The sequence below is a fragment of the Neomonachus schauinslandi genome, chromosome 5, assembly GCF_002201575.2.
Source record: "Neomonachus schauinslandi chromosome 5, ASM220157v2, whole genome shotgun sequence".
Lineage (NCBI taxonomy): Eukaryota > Metazoa > Chordata > Mammalia > Carnivora > Phocidae > Neomonachus > Neomonachus schauinslandi.
In genome coordinates this window covers 104,686,220-104,704,421 of record NC_058407.1, presented here as the reverse complement: position 1 = coordinate 104,704,421, position 18,202 = coordinate 104,686,220, and the positions used below count along the sequence as shown (strand labels likewise).

The following is an 18,202-nucleotide window of genomic DNA, read 5'->3' as shown; positions in this document are numbered from 1 at the left end:
CTGATATCCTAAACTGCTATCTCTTTTGGTAAATATACAAAGTGGTGTTGGCTTTTTGTTCCAAAATCTTCAACACACGTTTCTACACTTTTCTACTTCAAATGGTATAATTATCAGCAAATAACTTAAGATACATTTTAAAATATAGACAAATATGCTGATTTTTTTTATTTGATAAACTTGTCAATTATATAATTAATGCATTAATAAGAATTGCCATGTCTTAATTCCTGAAATCATCTGATACACTTATTTCTCCTTTTATTTGCTTTTATTTCATGTAGATTTTACTCCAGGACCATAGGTTTTGTTTCTTCAGTTTCTTCTGGGATACCTTTTTCTTCTGTGCAACCTCCTCTTCTGGTTTAGGAATAATCCGCTCTTTTTCCAGTAGGGATCATCTCAATGTGGCAGGGAGAGCTCATGTATGAGTTAATCTGACCATGAGCCCTGTAAGTTCTATGCTGCATCTTGGGGGCTTTGTTCATCTGGATGTGCTCCATGACCAGAGAATCTACATCTAAACCTTTAAGTTCAGCATTACACTCTGCATTTTTAAGCATGTACAATAAAAATTCAGCACTGTTTTTGGGCCACCAGCCCTGTGTGCAGCCCCACTGTTTGGCCTAGGCGCACCTACCAACTCCACTGCAGGAGTGACGGAATGGCACACATGGCTTCTGCAAAGTGACATCTTTCTGATACTTGGTGGTTTTTCTGATATTCATACCCTTGATGGCCTGGGTAGTTTCACAGGTGCTCTTAGAGTGAACATGAAGATTTGAATCTCTTGATACGCATGATTTTGTAGGGTTTTCTGGGTCAAGTGAATAGCGAGCCATTTTTGAGATCACCTAAGGCTGCTTATGGGAAGAGTGAAGTAATTTGATATACTTAGACATTTGAGTGACCCTGCACTTTTAGAATGTATGAATGGTCCATAAATTTAACTTTGAAATAATTCAACACAGGAAAACATGTTGTTTGTGAAAGTATTTTCCCACTATTAAGATATATAAAGTAGCTTTTCTATCTTTCAGGTTGGTATTTGACTTCAAACTTTTAATTTTTATTGTGATGATGAATGAATAGATAACATTTCATTTCCAATTGCAGAAGAAACATAGAAAGGATGGCACATCTTTATTGGTTGATTGAGGCTCATTTAAAGAAATCAAATATGTATCAAAATGATGAAATTTCCTTAACTATAGAGAACAAACTGATGGTTATCAGAGGGACATTGGTGGAGGGATGGGTTCAATAGGTGATGGGGGCTAAAGAGTGAACTTTTGTGAAGAGCACCGGGTGATATATGGAAGTATTAAATTACTATATTGTACACCTGAAACCAATATAACACCATATGTTAACTAATTGGAATTAAAATAAAAAACATTACTTTTAAGGTTAATATCTAGCCTCTCCCTTCTCTCAAAACCACCTCCCAAACACTTGATTTTCCTTAATAATACAAAAGAGTTGGATCATCAAAGAAATTTTCTAAAAATATAATTGGCACTACTTCTATGCTCTTAAGCTGACTTTTGACTCACCGGAGCTGAAAAAATATTGCTATCTTTTTCTTTATGCCTCAGCAAAACTCTGGTTCTCATGTACACAAACACATCAGGCCTGATGGGCTGGCACTCTTGTCTGAAATAGAAATTCTTACAGAGTGTCTTTTTCTACCTCCTCTACCCTCCTGTGAGCATTTCTTACCATGTTCTGCCAAAGAACTACTCAAAGAGAACTCTATGTGTGTGTGTGTGTGTGTGTGTGTATGTGTGTTTTTTCTAGCCTTAATGCCATGGATGAAAAGAAAAGGATTGTGACATTTGAGCACTGCTGTTATCCAGATGGTTGCTATAAAAGAGAAAGACAATGGCTTAGAATCAATAAAAAAACTTCCTTTCCTGTCCAGATGTCATCACTACAAGTGCCTTCTTTGCTACTGAGTACCTGTTGCAGCCACACTTATTAATAGTTATCATACTTTCTGTGACAAAGAAGGAAGATTATTACTGGGATTTTTTAATAGTCAGCTACTAGATAATTGAATTAATAGGCTAATGCAAACAAATCACTTTGAATTTTAATATTTATTACCTTCTACATATATATTTCTGAAAAATAGTTCATCACCCTGCCTCCAAATGACAGCCTAGAGGTAGCCATAACACCCACCTTTCTTTCATGTTGTCACTGCTTGAGTCATATGTATTAAACATTGTTATTTTTGTCATAGTTGTTGGTATTAAAAATCAACATTCCCTGCCTTTTTTGCTTCTTGCCTATATAGTTCCATGTTAGGGCTTTCAGGGATCAGAAATTTATGTGGTAGAGGGTAGAGGGAGTCCCTGTATTCCATTCATCTTCACTATTGCTCGAGTGTGACAGCTTCATTGGCTTACTTAAGTGTGATTTGCTCTGAAATGTAAATTTCATAATTTTATACATATACACTGTTTGAGATATATTGAAATGTTTTTATGTGAAAGGATGTAATTTCATACTCTCCAGGGAAGATAGGAAAAGTACTATTTCCATTTTAAAGACAAGAAGACTAAGACTTAGGGAATCAAGATATGGTTCTTGAATTTTAGACTTCAGACTCTAAATCCAGCTATTTTTCTACACAATCACATGATTTCACTAAATATTTGGGTAACACTGAGAAACCTATTGTTTGTTTGACTTGTTCTTTCTGAAAAGCAAGGATGATAAGAAGATAATAAGCCATAGGATAAGATACCAGAAATTGAGGCATTTACACTCTGAAGTCTCTTAGTTGCTATTAAGGAACATTAAAATTACAAAAAGTCTATCTTCATGGAGAGAAGAATATAATAAAATGTTACATGACTACACTTTGTTCGACAGTGGGTCAAGGGAGAATGCAACTAATATTTATTAAGTTTGTACTATCATGCTAGTATTTTTCATTTACTTATTACTATAAATTTGTGAGTAGATTATTAGTCCCATATTTTGTGTGTGTGCACAAGCCAGGTCTGGCACTTTACTTTTTTTTTTATTTTTTATTTTTTTATTATGTTATGTCAGTCACCATACAGTACATCATTAGGTTTTGATGTAGTGTTCTATGATTCATTGTTTGCATATAACATCCAGTGCTCCATGCAGTACATGCCCTCCTTAATAGCCACCACCAGGCTAACACATCCTCCCACCCCTCTCCCCTCTAAAACTCTCACTTTGTTTCTTGGAGTCCATATCTCTCATGGTTCATCCCCCCTCTGATTTCCACCCATTCATTTTTCCCTTCTTTCTCCTAATGTCCTCCATGTTATTCCTTATGTTCCCAAACTAAGTAAAACCATATGATAATTGACCTTTTCTGCTTGATTTATTTCACTTAGCATAATCTCTTTAGTCCCATTCATGTTGATGCAAAAGTTGGGTATTCATCTTTTCTGATGGTTGAGTAATATTCCATTGTATATATGGACCACATCTTCTTTATCCATTCATCTGTTGAAGGGCATCTCTGCTCTTTCCACAGTTTGGCTATTGCAGACATTGCTGCTATGAACATTGGGGTGCATGTGACCATTCATTTCACTACATCTGTGTCTTTGGGGTAAATACCCAGGAGTGCAATTGCTGGGTCATAGGGTAGCTCTATTTTTAATTTTTTGAGGCACCTCCACACTGTTTTCCAAAGTGGCTGTACCAACTTGCATTCCCACCAATAGTGTAAGGGGGTTCCCCTTCCTCCACAACCCCTCCAACATTTGTTGTTTCTTGCCTTATCAATTTTTGCCATTCTAACTGGTGTAAGGTGGTATCTCAATGTGGTTTTGATTTGAATTTCCCTGATGGCTAAGATGATGAACATTTTATCATGTGTCTGTTAGCCATTTGTATGTCTTCTTCGGAGAAGTGTCTGTTTATGTCTTCTGCCCATTTTTAATTTTTTTTTAAAGATTTTATTTATTTATTTGGGAGAGAGAGAATGAGAGAGAGCACATGAGAGGGGTTAGGGTCAGAGGGAGAAGCAGACTCCCTGCTGAGCAGGGAGCCCGATGTGGGACTCGATCCAGGGACTCCAGGATCATGACCTGAGCCGAAGGCAGTTGCTTAACCAACTGAGACACCCAGGCGCCCTGCCCATTTTTAATTTGACTTGATTATTTTTGGGAGGGATGTTGAGTTTGAAAAGTTCTTTATAGATCTTAGATATCAACCATTTGTCTATAGTGTCATTTGCAAATATCTTCTCCCATTCTGTGGGTTGCCTCTTTGTTTTGTTGACTGTTTCCTTTGCTGTGCAGAAGCTTTTTATCTTGATGAAGTCCCAAAAGTTCATTTTTGCTTTTGTTTCACTTGCCTTTGGAGATGTGTCATGGAAGAGGTCGCAGTGGCCAAAGTTAAAGCGATTACTGTCTATGTTCTCCTCTGGGATTTTGATGGATTCCTGTCTCACATTGAGGTCTTTCATCCACTTTGAGTTTATCTTTGTGAATGGTGTTAGAGAATGGTCCAGTTTCATTCTTCTGCATGTGGCTGTCCATTTTCCCAGCACCATTTATTGAAGAGACTGTCTTTTTTCCATTGCATATTTTTTCCTGCTTTGTCAAAGATTATTTGACCATAGAGTTGAGGGTCCATATCTGGGCTCTCTATTCTGTTCCATATGTCCGTTTTTGTGCCAGTGCCATGCTGTCTTGGTGATCACAGCTTTGTAATATAGCTTGAAATCAAACAACGTGATGCCCCAGCTTTGTTTTGCTTTTTCAACATCCTTGGCAATTCGAGGTCTTTTCTGATTCCATACAAATTTTAGGATTGTTTGTTCCAGCACTTTGAACAATGCAGTTGGTATTTTGATCAGGATGGCATTGAAAGTATAGATTGCTCTGGGTAGCATAGACATTTAACAATGTTTATTCTTCTGATCCATGAGCATGGAAGGTTTTTCCATCTTTTTGTGTCTTCTTCAATTTCTTTCATAAGTGTTCTGTGGTTCCTAGAGTATAGATCCTTTACCTCTTTGGTTGGGTTTATTCCAAGGTATCTTATGGTTTTTGGTGCTATTGTAAATGGAATCAATTCTCTAATTTCTCTTTCTATAGTTACATTGTTAGTGTATAAGAAAGCAACTGATTTCTGTGCATTGAATTTGTATCCTGCCACATTACTGGATTGCTGTATGAGTTCTAGTAATTTGGGGGTTGAGTCTTTTGGGTTTTCCACATCAAGTATCATGTTACGTGTGAAGAGAGAGAGTTTGACTTCTTCTTTGCCAATTTGAATACATTTTATTTCTTTTTGTTGTCTAATTGCTTTTGCTAGGACTTCTAGTACTATGTTGAACAAGTTGCGACAGTAGACATCCTTGTCGTGTTCCTGAGCCTAATGGAAAGACTCTCAGCTTTTCCCCATTGAGAATGATATTCTCTGTGGGTTTTCCATAGAAGGATTTTATGGGATTGAGGAATGTTCCCTCTATCCCTATACTCTGAAATGTTTTAATCAGGAAAAGATGCTATATTTTGTCAAATGCTTTTTCTGCACCAATTGAGAGGACTCAATTCTTCTGTCTCCTCTTATTAATGTGTTCTATCACACTGATTGATTTGTGAATGTTCAATCACCCTTGGTCATGGTGGATAATCCTTTTAATGCACTGCTGGATCCTATTAGCTAGGATCTTGTTGAGAATTTTGGCATCCATATTCATCAGGGATATTGGTCTGAAATTCTCCTTTTTGATGGGGTCTTTGCCTGGTTTGGGGATCAGGGTAATGCTGGCCTATAGAATGAGTCTGGAAGCTTTTCTTCTGTTTCTATTTTTGAAACAGCTTCAGAAGAATAGGTATTATTCTTTGAATGTTTGGTAGAATTTCCCAGGGAATCCATCAGGCCCTGGACTCTTGTTTTTTGGGAGGTTTTTGATCACTGCTTCAATCTCTTTACTGGTTATTAGTCTATTCAGGTTATCAGTTTCTTCCTGTTTCAGTCTTGGTAGTTTATAGGTTTCCAGGAAGGCATCCATTTCTTCCAGGTTGCTTAATTTATTAGCATATAGTTGTTGATAATAATTTTTGATAATTATTTCTATTTCCTTGGTGTTAGTCATGATCTCTCCTTTTTCATTCATAAGTTTATTAATTTGGGTCCATTCCTCTTTTCTTTTGGATAAGTCTATAGATCTTATTAATTCTTTCAAAGAACCAGCTTCTAGTTTTGTTGTTCTGATCTACTGTGTTTCTGGTTTCTAATTCATTGATCTCTGCTCTAATCATAATTATTTCCCTTCTTGTGCATGGGTTAGGCTTATTGTTGTTGATTTTCCAGTTCTTTAAGGTGTAAAGGTAGTTTGTGTATTTGGGATTTTTCTAGTTTTTTTGAGAGAGGCTTGGATGGCTATTTATTTCCCTCTTAGGACCACCTTTGTCATACCCCATAGGTTTTGGACTGATGTGTTTTCATTCTCATTGGTTTCCATGAATTGTTTAAGTTCTTCTTTGATTTCCTGGTTGACCCAAACTTTCTTGAGCAGGATGGTCTTTAGCTTCCAAGTGTTTGAATTTCTTCCAATTTTTTTCCTGTGATTGAGTTCCACTTTCAAAGCATTGTGGTCTGAGAATATGCAGGGAATGATCTCAATCTTTTGGTATCAGTTGAGACCTGATTTGTGACCCAGTATGTGGTCTATTCTGGAGAAATTTCCATGTGCATTTGAGAAGAATAAGTATTCTGTTGTTTTAGGGTGGAATGTTCTGTATATATCTATATGGTCCATCTGGTCCAGTGTGTCATTCAAAGCTCTTGTTTCTTTGTTGATTTTCTGCTTAGATGATCTGTCCATTGCTGAGAGTGGAGTATTGAGGTCTCCTACAATTAATGTATTGTTATCAATATGACTCTTTATTTTGGTTAACAGTTGGCTTATGTAGTTGGCTGCTCCCATGTTGGGGGCATAGATATTTACAATTGTTAGATCTTCTTGTTGGATAGACCCTTTAAGAATGATATAGTGTCCTTCTGTGTCTCTAACTACAGTCTTCAGTTTAAAATCTAATTTGTCTGATATGAGAATTGTTACCCCAGCTTTCTTTTGAGGTCTGTTGGCATGAAAGATCATTCTCCATCCCCTCACTTTCAGTCTGGATGTATCTTTAGGTTCAGAATGAGTCTCTTGTAGACAGCATATGGATGGGTCCTGTCTTTTTTTTTTTTTTAAGATTTTATTTATTTGACAGAGAGAAACACAGCGAGAGAGGGAACACAAGCAGGGGGAGTGGGGGAAGGAAAAGCAGGCTTCCCGTAGAGCAGGGAGCCCAATGTGGGATTCGATCCCAGGACCCTGGGATCCTGACCTGAGCCGAAGGCAGACACTTAACTACTGAGCCTGTCTTTTTATCCAATCTGCAACCCTGTGCCATTTTATGGGAGCATTTAGGCCATTCACATTGAGAGTGATTATTGATAGATATGAATTTATTGTCATCATGTTGTCTGTGAAGTCCTTGTTTCTATAGATTGTCTCTGTAAATTTCTGTTCTATATCACCCTTGGGGTAGTTCTCCTTTTATAGAACCCCTGTTAATATTCCTTGCAGGGCCGGCCTAGTGGTCACATATTCTTTCAGTTTCTGTGGGTCCTGGAAGCTCTGTATCTCTCCATCCTTTCTAAATGACAGCTCTACTGGATAAAGTATTCTTGGCTGCATGTTCTTCTCATTTAGTACCCTGAATATGTCTTGCCAGCCCTTTCTGGCTTGCCAGGTCTCTGTGGATATGTCTGACATTATCCTGATGTTCCTCCTTCTGTACGTAATGAATCTCTTCCTCCTAATTGTCCTTAAGATGGTTTCCTTGGTTCTGAGATTTGCGAGTTTTACTATTACATGCTGGGGCATTGGTCTGTTCTTGGTCTTGGGAGGAGTCCTCTCTGCCTCTAGGACACACGCTTGTTTCATTCCCCAGATTAGGAATGTTCTCAGCTATGATTTGCTCAAATATATCTTCTAGTCCTCTCTCTCTCCACCCCTCAGAGATCCCAATAATTCTGACATTGGAACTTTTCATGGTGTCATTTATTTCTCCAATTCTGTTTTCATGGATTTTAAGCTGTTTGTTCCAGGCCTCCTCCTGTTCCTTCTTTTCTATCAGTTTGTCTTCTAGATCACTAATTCATTCTTCTGCATCATTTACCCTGGGTGTTAGAGTATCTAGATTAGATTGGATCTCATTGACAGCATTTTTAAGTTCTTCCAGATCAGCTCTCATTTCTGCCCTTAGAGAATCTATGTTGCCATTAATCGTTTTCTCCATCCTAGCTATTGTCTTCATAACTGCTACTCTGAAGTCTATTTCTGACATCTTCCTATGTCCATATCCATTTGTTGTGTGGCAGAAGTCACAGTCTCTGAGTCTTTCTTATTTTGGGCATTCCTCCTCTTAGTCATTCTGTTGAGGAGTTGTTGAGGGAATGTACAAAGTCCAAATTATTGACCACAACACAAGCAAGATGCACCTGTTTTATAGGGACCTTAGTGTTTTTGGCCTCTTGCTCTTCTGGCCTGTCTTCTGGGGGAGGGGCCTGCTGTGCTGTTACTCAGGCAACCCTGTTTGTACCTTCCCCCATGGGGGGGATGGGCTCAGTTAAAACCAGTTTTTTGGGGCTTTTGTTCTCTGGCCACTTTCTGCATCTCTTCTGAGAGAGCAGAAGTTACCATATCCCAACCTCTGCCACAGAACAGAGAGATCTCAGTCTGTTCTTCAGTGACCTCTCCTGGCCACACTGTTCTGTTTCTGTCTTTGCTGCTAAAAACTGCAGGATCCTGGGTTGTGTGCCCCACAGTAGCACTCCCAGCCCTCACTTCCAGGTCCAGGCACGTTTCTACCCTCTGTGTTTGTAAAACTGCCAGCTACCCCCAGTTCACACGTGTGCCCCCACAGCTCTAGGTTTTAGTCCTGGGGGCTGCTCTAAAGTCCTTTCCATGCCACTACTGGTCTGCGAGTCTGTGCCCCATCCCCAGCGCAGGAGGTTTTTGCTCTCTGGTGGTGCAGGATCTGAGGCTCCTCTCCCTTCCATTTATCTTTGATATCTGCCCACAGAATCATGGCTCCCCACTTCATACCTTGAAACCAACCACCAGAGATTTTCTGTTTGTAGAGATCCAGATATATCTTACATTTCAGGCTTATTTCATGGGTGTTCAGTGGTCTGGTAGATATCCAGCTCAGTTCAGGGGACCAGTTGAAATAAGGTCCCCTACTCCTCCTCCATCTTTACAATGTCCCATATTCGCCCCATTTTTTAATAGAAGCATGTAATGATGCTCTCTGAGGTTATTTAGCATGCCTAAGATTACCCAAATAATAACTGTGTGAGCCTGAGTTTAAACCAAACTCTTTTTACTCCAAAGTCAATAGATGAGAGAAATCTAGCTATAAAGAACAGATCATAGGAGAGCAAATGAAATAGCAGAACAATCTAGAGTTGTTAGACAAAAAATATGGATGGTAGGAAGATTTGCCACCTGCTTAAGGCCAACTAAAGTCCCCAGTGCCATCCATGTCTCCCTCCTTAGGTCAGATTGACTGCCATCAACATGCCATTGGCACACATTGATGAGAGAAAAAGAAATTGGGACTGATAAAATGTTTCTTTTGACATTTCTATCCTTTAAGTATTTATATTTTATTTCTTTATGGTTAGGGGCTATCTTAAAATATCTTAGACTCTTCTGAATATTTAGCCATGGAAGAAACAATTTAAACATACTTTTGGTTCTATGCTTATTTATTTCTTCATTTCAGCTCTTGTTTAATTTTTACTGTATGCTGAGAAAAAAGTAAAAATTAAAATTTTTTAGGATAGGGATGCTTTGAAAGCAATATTTGTAGAAGAATCTGCAGCATCAAAATGAAGTTAGCAAAAAAAGAAGGTGTTTTGAAAGACTACATAGAAAATGTGGGTGACCTTGACATCTCTAATATCCATGAAATCAATGGAGTATCTCACTAAGCTATCTAATGGAAACAAGAAAATCTCTCAATTCTACCAAAATTCTTCTTTTTTAGGAATGTTGTTGCAGCAACTTTAGAGACTGAAATATTTTCCAACAATTCCTCCTGTGAAATTCCAATAACTTCTCAGATAAATTATGAGCTCTATACCCACCCAGAAATAACAGAAAGGAATCAGAAGTTCATATTACTAAAAGAAAAAGAAATGGAATCTGTTTTTCCATGAAAAATCTCCAGCCAATTTATGTCTCTGTGGAAAATATTTATCTGAAGTAAACAATTTCTGATAATTCTTTAAACTTATTTTATAACCTCAGTTGTAAAGTATTTCAATCTTAAAAATGTCATTGATTAATCTCTGAAATATTTACTATATGTCATATACTAACGGAATTATTTTACTTAATTGTATATCTTAACAATGATTCATTATAGGGATTTTAGAAACTTCCCAGGAGTATATTTGTTGAGACCACATTCAACCCTCCAGTCTTTGATCAACCATCTTCAAATAATCTGTCACAAATAAGTTTCTGAAGAATACATTGTGCTGAAAATGATATTAAGGGAATATGATTGGACCAATGGCACTACTTACTACAGAGAGTCAAGTTAACTTTCTAATCATTATGGAAAGTAATGTACTTAAATAAATTTCAGATAACTAAAAATCTATAGAACCTGAGTAATATTTTCTCTTTTTTTCATGATGCTGTTTTCCCCATAAATTATAATACCTTAAGAGTAGGGGTTTTGCATGATTTTTCTTTGTATCTGCAGTAATTAAGCTATAATAGACACTTGATAAGTATTTGTTGGCTTCAATTAAGCTTATTGAGCAGGTATGTGTTACCTATCTTTCGTGTTCATCATACTCGTAGCTTTGTGTGGTACATACAATATTTTCTTATACTTCCTGCATATAAAAATGTATACTTGAATTTAAGAAAATAAGAGAGGCCCACACAAACAAAATTATGTGTGTTCCTAGGTATAAGTAACAGGAAAAATCAGCCTACTCAACTGCAAATTTATGGAGGGATTTGATAATATTAGGAAAGATACCATGGACGATGCAGGGCTTTCTAGAAAGAATGGTAGATTCATACATATAGAAAGAGGGTGTGTTCATATTTTGGGTAGGAGGTAGGGTTTGGTCTTTGGAAACAGTGATAAGTTCTTAAAGGAAGCAGATTAAGATATGGCTGCCAACAGTTGATTTATATATAGTAGCTACTAGAGTCATTTAAAATTTTTGAGCTCAGTGGTGCTATAATGGAACCAGTATTTTAAAAGACTGATTTGGCAGCAATATGCAAGGTAGTTTAGAGCAATTGCAAAGTCCATACAAGTGGCTATGTTATTTCAAGCAATGAGAGTAATTAGGAAAGAATAGTGACTAAATACTTTTCCTTTTGTTATATGATGTAAGAAGTCCTCATTTCTACAAGAAATTAGATTAAGTGATGGTACTAAGGCATGTTGGTTTTAAAGTTTTTCTTTTTAAAGATTATTTATTTATTTATTTGACAGAGGAGAGACAGCGAGAGAGGGAACACAAGCAGGGGGAGTGGGAGAGGGAGAAGCAGGCTTCCTGCTGAGCAGAGAGCCCTAGGCAGGGCTCAATCCCAGGACCCTGGGATCATGATCTGAGCCGAAGGCAGATGCTTAACGACTGAGCCACCCAGGCACCCATAAGGCATGTTAGTTTTAGAGTAACAATGGGTCATCCAGGCAGCAAGGGGGTTAGTACATGACTGATATAAAGGAATATGATTTAGACATGAAATGGGAATAAGTTGTGAAGTTGCAATTATAGATGAGTTGGAGCAGGAAGGGATAAGTTTGGAGTAGAGAGTCAGGGTCTAAATCTTAGGAAATACTTGTAAATTGAAAGCTTATAAAAAATAAAATCCAAGAGGAAAGGATAGGAGAATCTGGACAATATAGTGGTTCAGTCATCAATTGAAATAAATTTCAAAAAATTTGAGACTGTTCTCAGTAGTTAATCTTACAAAATGGCTTCACTTTATATCCTTTTGAATCATTAGTAAAATATTTGGAATTTAGAGGAAGTAAGCATAAAGACTCAAAGTTCTATTTTGGGTTTTATCCCAATACACATATTTAACATATTAGGCTGTATTTTGGGCATCCATGGTCACATCAACCCACTTCAATATGGTTGAGTTTTAGTCATATTTTCTCAGTTGGGAAATACAAAGCCTTCCAAATGGAAATGCTGTCTTCTCCTTTGAATCCCGCCATGGCTGTGTCTGCTGGAAGTTTAGTCTGCATTACATTATCATTCAGTTAAAATTATCTTTTGACAAGCCTTTTGTTTACTTAAACACCTAAGCAAAGAAGGAGGCAGCTTATAATAGAAAGCCCTTTCTTTCTTTTTTTTAATGGCATTCTAAAAAGGCTTCTGTAAAGGTGAGAGATTTAGTTGATTTAAAAAAATGATTTACAGATTTAAGGGAAGATTAAAGACCATGTATTAGAGAGCCTCCCACACTCCCAATTGAACTAACAGTACTTTCAGATTTTTCTTTAGGAAAAACAAAAAATATCTAGATTCAGTCAATGTGTCTAGAATTTTGTTAAACTTCAAATGATGATTCCATTGTAATCATGTGTCTATTCTCTTTTAAGAATAATGCAGAAAAATAAAACATTCTTAGAGACATGATGGAGAATTAAATGTAGTAAACAACATTTTTAGGTTTTATTTCTTTCCATTCTCTGATCAATTTATTGGTGTAACATATGAAGAAAACTATTTAGATTAAAGAACATTATATTTTGAAAGGTAGCAATTCCTATAGAGCTTATTGAATGCAAACAATGTTTACTAGATGGTGTTTGGATTATTGAAAAACAAAGGAAAAAACAAATAGTAAATAGTAGCAATCACTAAAGTAGGGACATATCTTAAGGTATTAATTTCACATGGGCAAAATAAGCCTGTCATCTTTTCCCCCTACAAATCTACTTCTCTTCCATCTATTGAAGTGCTAACCACCAATCTCATTCTCCTTTGATATGCTCCTCCATTATCTATTATTCAGTCTCTTCCAGAGGCTCAAATCAACTCCTATCATTGTTCTTCCTTCAATTTATACATTAACACGTAGTTTTTCTATTAAAATAATCTTATCAAGGGCAATCTTAGAGAAGAGGTACACTAATAGATAAATGTGTGTGGTTGGACAGCAAGAAAATTCTTGAGTGATAGACTAATTATTCAGTGAAATCTGCTAAGACCTAAGAAGGTTGATCCTTCCCATTTCATCTTGCTTGAAATATCCTTTGCACTCTGGCTTTTAAGCACAGCTTAGAAGATACTTCTTCTGTGGATTCCTTGGGCCCTTGGGTCCAAAGTGATGCTTTTCTATTTTGTGGTTCCCAACAATTGATTGCACCTCAGTTATAGCACCCATTACATTTGTTTTTGTTAATATGCTTATCTTATTCTACTCATAAGATAATAAGCTCCAGGAAATGATCTGGATTTTTCCCCTTCAATGTATAATATTTTTAAAGTATATTAAGCACTTTATATATTTCATTTTATTTATTATTTATTTTTTTAAGATTTTATTTATTTGACAGAGAGAGACACAGCGAGAGAGGGAACACAAGCAGGGGGAGTGGGAGAAGGAGAAACAGGTTTCCTGCTGAGCAGGGAGCCTGATGTGGGGCTCCATCCCAGGACCCTGGGACCATAATCTGAGCCAAAGGTAGACAATGATTGAGCCACCCAGGTGCCCCAGCACTTTATCTATTTTAATGAAATTGGAGTCTTCTCTTCATACATCTCTTCTTTATCTATGAAATATGATGGGTTGTATGTGTAATATCCTATATGTAGATTTCTAGGATTTTTTGACTATGAGTCTTCATATTTGATAACATAAATGTATTTTTATAATTTTTGTTTAAATTCAATTTAATTAGCATATACTGTACTAGTAATTTCAGAGGTAAAAATTACTGATTCATCAGTTGTATATAACATCCACTGCTCATTAAATCAAGTGCCCTCCTTAATGCCCATCACCCAATTACCCCATCATCCTATCCACCTGCCCTCCAGCAACTCTCAGTTTGTTTCCTATAGTTAAGGGTCTCTTAGGGTTTGCCTCCCTCTCTGTTTTCATTTTATTTTATTTTTCCTTCCCTTCCCCTATGTTCATCTGCTTTGTTTCAAAATTCCACATATGAGTGAAATCATATGGTATTTGTCTTTCTCTGACTGAATTAATTTCACTTATAATATTACCCCTCTAGTTCCATCCATGTCATTGCAAATGGCAAAATTTCATTCTTTTTGATGGCTGAGTAATATCCCTTATGTACCACATCTTCTTTATCCATTCATCTGTCAATGGACGTATGGACTCTTTCCATACTTTGGCTATTGTGGATATTGTTGCTATAAACATTGGGGTGCATGTGCTCCTTTGAATCACTATGTTTGTATCCTTTGGATAACTACCTAGGAGTGCAATTGCTGGGTGGTAGGGTAGTTCTATTTTTAACTTTTTGAGGAACCTCCATACTGTTTTCCAGAGTGGTTGCATCTGTTTGCATTCCCACCAACAGTGTGAGAGAGTTCCTCTTTCTCCACATCCTCACCAACATCTGTTGTTTCCTGACTTGTTAATTTTAGCCATTCTGACCAGTGTGAGGTGGTATCTCATTGTGGTTTTGACTTGTATTTCCCTGATGACAAGTGATGTGGAGCATTTTTTCATGTGTCTGTTGGCCATTTGTATGTCTTCTTTGGAGAAATGTCTGTTTATGTCTTCTGCCCATTTCTTGACTAGATTTTTTGTTTATTTGGGTGTTGAGTTTGGTAAGTCCTTCATAGATTTCAGATACTAGCCCTTTATCTGATATGTTCTTTGAAAATATCTTCTCCCATTCCATAGGTTGCCTTTTAGTTTTGTCAGTTGTTTCCTTTGCTGTGCAGAAGCTTTTTATCTTGATGAAGTCCCAATAGTTCATTCCTGCTTTTGTTTCCCTTGCCTCTGGAGGTGAGTCTATCAAGAAGTTGCTGGAACCAAGATCTAAGAGGTTGCTGTCTGTGTTATCCTCCAGGATTTTGATGCATCCCTGTCTCACATTTAGGTCTTTCATCCATTTTGAGTTTATTTTTGTGTATGGTGTCTGAAAATGGTCCAGTTTCATTCTTCTGCATTTGGCTGTCCAGTTTGCACAACACCATTTGTTGAAGAGACTGTCTTTTTTCCATTGGACGTTCTTTCCTGCTTTGTCGAAGATTAGTTGACCATAGAGTTGAGGGTCTATATCTGGGTTCTCTATTCTGTTCCATTGGTCTATATGTCTGTTCTTTTGCCAGTACCATGCTGTCTTGGTGATCACAGCTTTGTAATAGAGCTTGAAATCGGGCAACATGATGCCCCCAGCTTTGTTTTTCTTTCTCAACATTTCCTTGGCAATTCGGGGTCTTTTCTGATTCCATACAAATTTTAGGATTGTTTGTTTCAGCTCTGTGAAAAATGTTGTTGCTATTTTGATAGGAATTGCATTGACTGTGTAGATTACTTTGTGTATCATAGACCTTTTAACAATATTTTTTCTTTGAGTCCATGAGCATGGAATATTTTTCCATTTCTTTGTGTCTTCCTCAATTTCTTTCATGACTGTTCTATAGTTTTCAGTGTACAGATCCTTTACCTCTTTGGTTACGTTTATTCTTAGATATCTTATGGTTTCTGGTGCAGTTGTAAATGGGATCGATTACTTGAATTCTGTTTCTTCTGCTTCATTGTTAATGTATAGAAATGCAAGTGACTTCTGTGCATTGATTTTATTTTATTTTATTTTATTTTATTTTTAAAGATTTTATTTATTTATTTGACAGAGAGAGACACAGCGAAAGAGGGAACACAAGCAGAGGGAGTGGGAGAGGGAGAAGCAGGTTTCCCGTGGAGCAGGGAGCCCGATGCGGGACTCAATCCCACGACCCCGGGATCATGACCTGAGCTGAAGGCAGACACTTAGCCATCTGAGCCACCCAGGCGCCCCATGTGCACTGATTTTATATCCTCCAACTTTGCTGAATTCTCACATCAGTTCTAACTGATGTGAATTCTCACATCAGTTCTAACAATCTTTGGATGGAGTCTTTGGATTTTCTACATAGATTATCATGTTGTCTGCAGCAAGTGAAAGTTTGACTTGTTCTTTGCTGATTTGGATGTCTTTTATTTCATTTTGTTGTCCATTGCTGAGGCTAGGGCTTCCAATATTATGTTGAACAACAGTGGTGAGAGTGGGCATCCCTGTCGTCTTCCTGACCTTAGGGGAAAAACTCTGTTTTCCCCATTGAGGTTAATATTTGCTGTGGGTCTTTCATATATGACTTTTATGATGCTGAGTTATGTTCCCTTTATCCCTACACAGCAGAGAGTTTTTACCAAGAAAGAATGCCGAATTTTATCAAATGCTTTTTCTGCATATATTGAAAGGGTTATATGGTTCTTCTCCTTTCTTTTATTAATGAGTCACAATGATTGATTTCTGGATGTTGAACCAATCTTGCAGCCCAGGAATAAATCACACTTGGTTGTGATGTCCTATTAGCTAGTATCTTGGTGAGAATTTTTGCATCCATTTTCATCAGGGCTATTAGTCTGTAATTCTCCCTTTTAGTGGGGTTTTTAGTTTTGGGAACAAGATAATGGTGGCCTCATAGAATGAGTTTGGAAGTTTTCCTTCCATTTCTATTTTTTGAAAGAGTTTCAGGATAAGTATTAATTCTTCTTTAAATGTTTGGTAGAATTGTGCTGGGAAGCCATCTGGCACTGGACGCTTGTTTTTTGGGAGACTTTTGATTACTGATTCAATTTCTTTGCTGGTTATGGGTCTGTTGAGGTTTTTCTATTTCTTCCTGTTTCAGTTTTGATAGTTTATATGTTTCTAGGAATGTATCGAAATATTCTAGATTGCCTAATGTGTTGGCATATAATTGTTCATAATATTCTCTTATACTAGCTGTGTTTCTTTTTTTTTTAAGATTTTATTTATTTATTTGAGAGAGAGAGAACAGGAGAGCAAGGGAGCAGGAGGGGAGGAGCAGAGGGAGAAGGAGAAGCAGGTTCCATGCTGAGCAGAGAGCCCAATGCAGGGCTTGATCCCAGGACTCTGAGATCATGGCTGAGCCGAAAGCAGATGCTTAACAGACTGAGTGACCCAGGCACCCCAATACTTCTATTACTTGGGTGTTGGTTGTGCTCTCCCCTCTTTCATTCACAATTTATTTTTGGGGGGGTTCTTTTTCTTTTCTTTTGATAAGTCTGGCTAGGGGTTCACTGATCTTAATTCTTTCACGGAACCAGTTCCTAGTTTAATTGAACTGTTCTACTGTTCTTTTGATTTCTATATCATTTATTTCTGCTCCAATCTTTATTTTTTATCTTCTCCTGCTGGATTTAGGCTTTATTTGCTGTTCTTTTTCTAGCTCCTTTAGTTGTAAGCTAGGTAGTGTATTTGAGACTTTTCTGGTTTCTTGAGAAAGCCTGTATTACTATATACTTCCCTCTTAACATCATCTATACTGCATCCCAGAGGTTCTGTACTGTCCTGTTTTCATTTTCATTTGCTTTCACATATTTTTTTTAATTCTTTAGTTTTCTGGCTGACCTATTCATTCTTTAGTAGGATGCTCTTTAACCTCCATGTATTTATGTTCCTTCCATTTTTTTTTCTTCTGATTAAGTTCAAGTTTTAAAGCCCTGTGGTCTGAAAATATGCATGGTATAATCTCAATCTTTTGGTATTGGTTGGGACCTGATTTGTGACCCAGTATGTGCTCTGTTCTGGAGAATGTTCCATGTGCACTCGAGAAGAATGTGTATTCTGTTGCTTTAGGATGAAATGCTCTGAATATAACTGTGAAGTCCATCTGGTCCAGTGTGTCATTCAAAGCCCTTGCTCCTTGTTGATCTTCTGCTTAGATGATCTGTCCCTTGTTATGAGTGGGGTGTTAAAGTCCCCTACTATCATTGTATTATCAATGTGTTTTTTTAATTTCATTATTAATTGGTTCATAAATTTGGCTACTCCCAAGCTAGGGGCATAAATATTTACAACTGTTAGATCTTGCTGGATAGACCCTTTTATTATGATATAGTATCCTTCTTCATCTCTTATTACAGTCTTTG

General features: G+C 37.1%; 1 pseudogene; it reads right to left on the bottom strand.

The window, feature by feature from the left end:
- Positions 1-271: 271 nt before the first annotated feature.
- On the bottom strand, positions 272-842 carry LOC110576810 (annotated as a pseudogene).
- Positions 843-18,202: the final 17,360 nt, after the last annotated feature.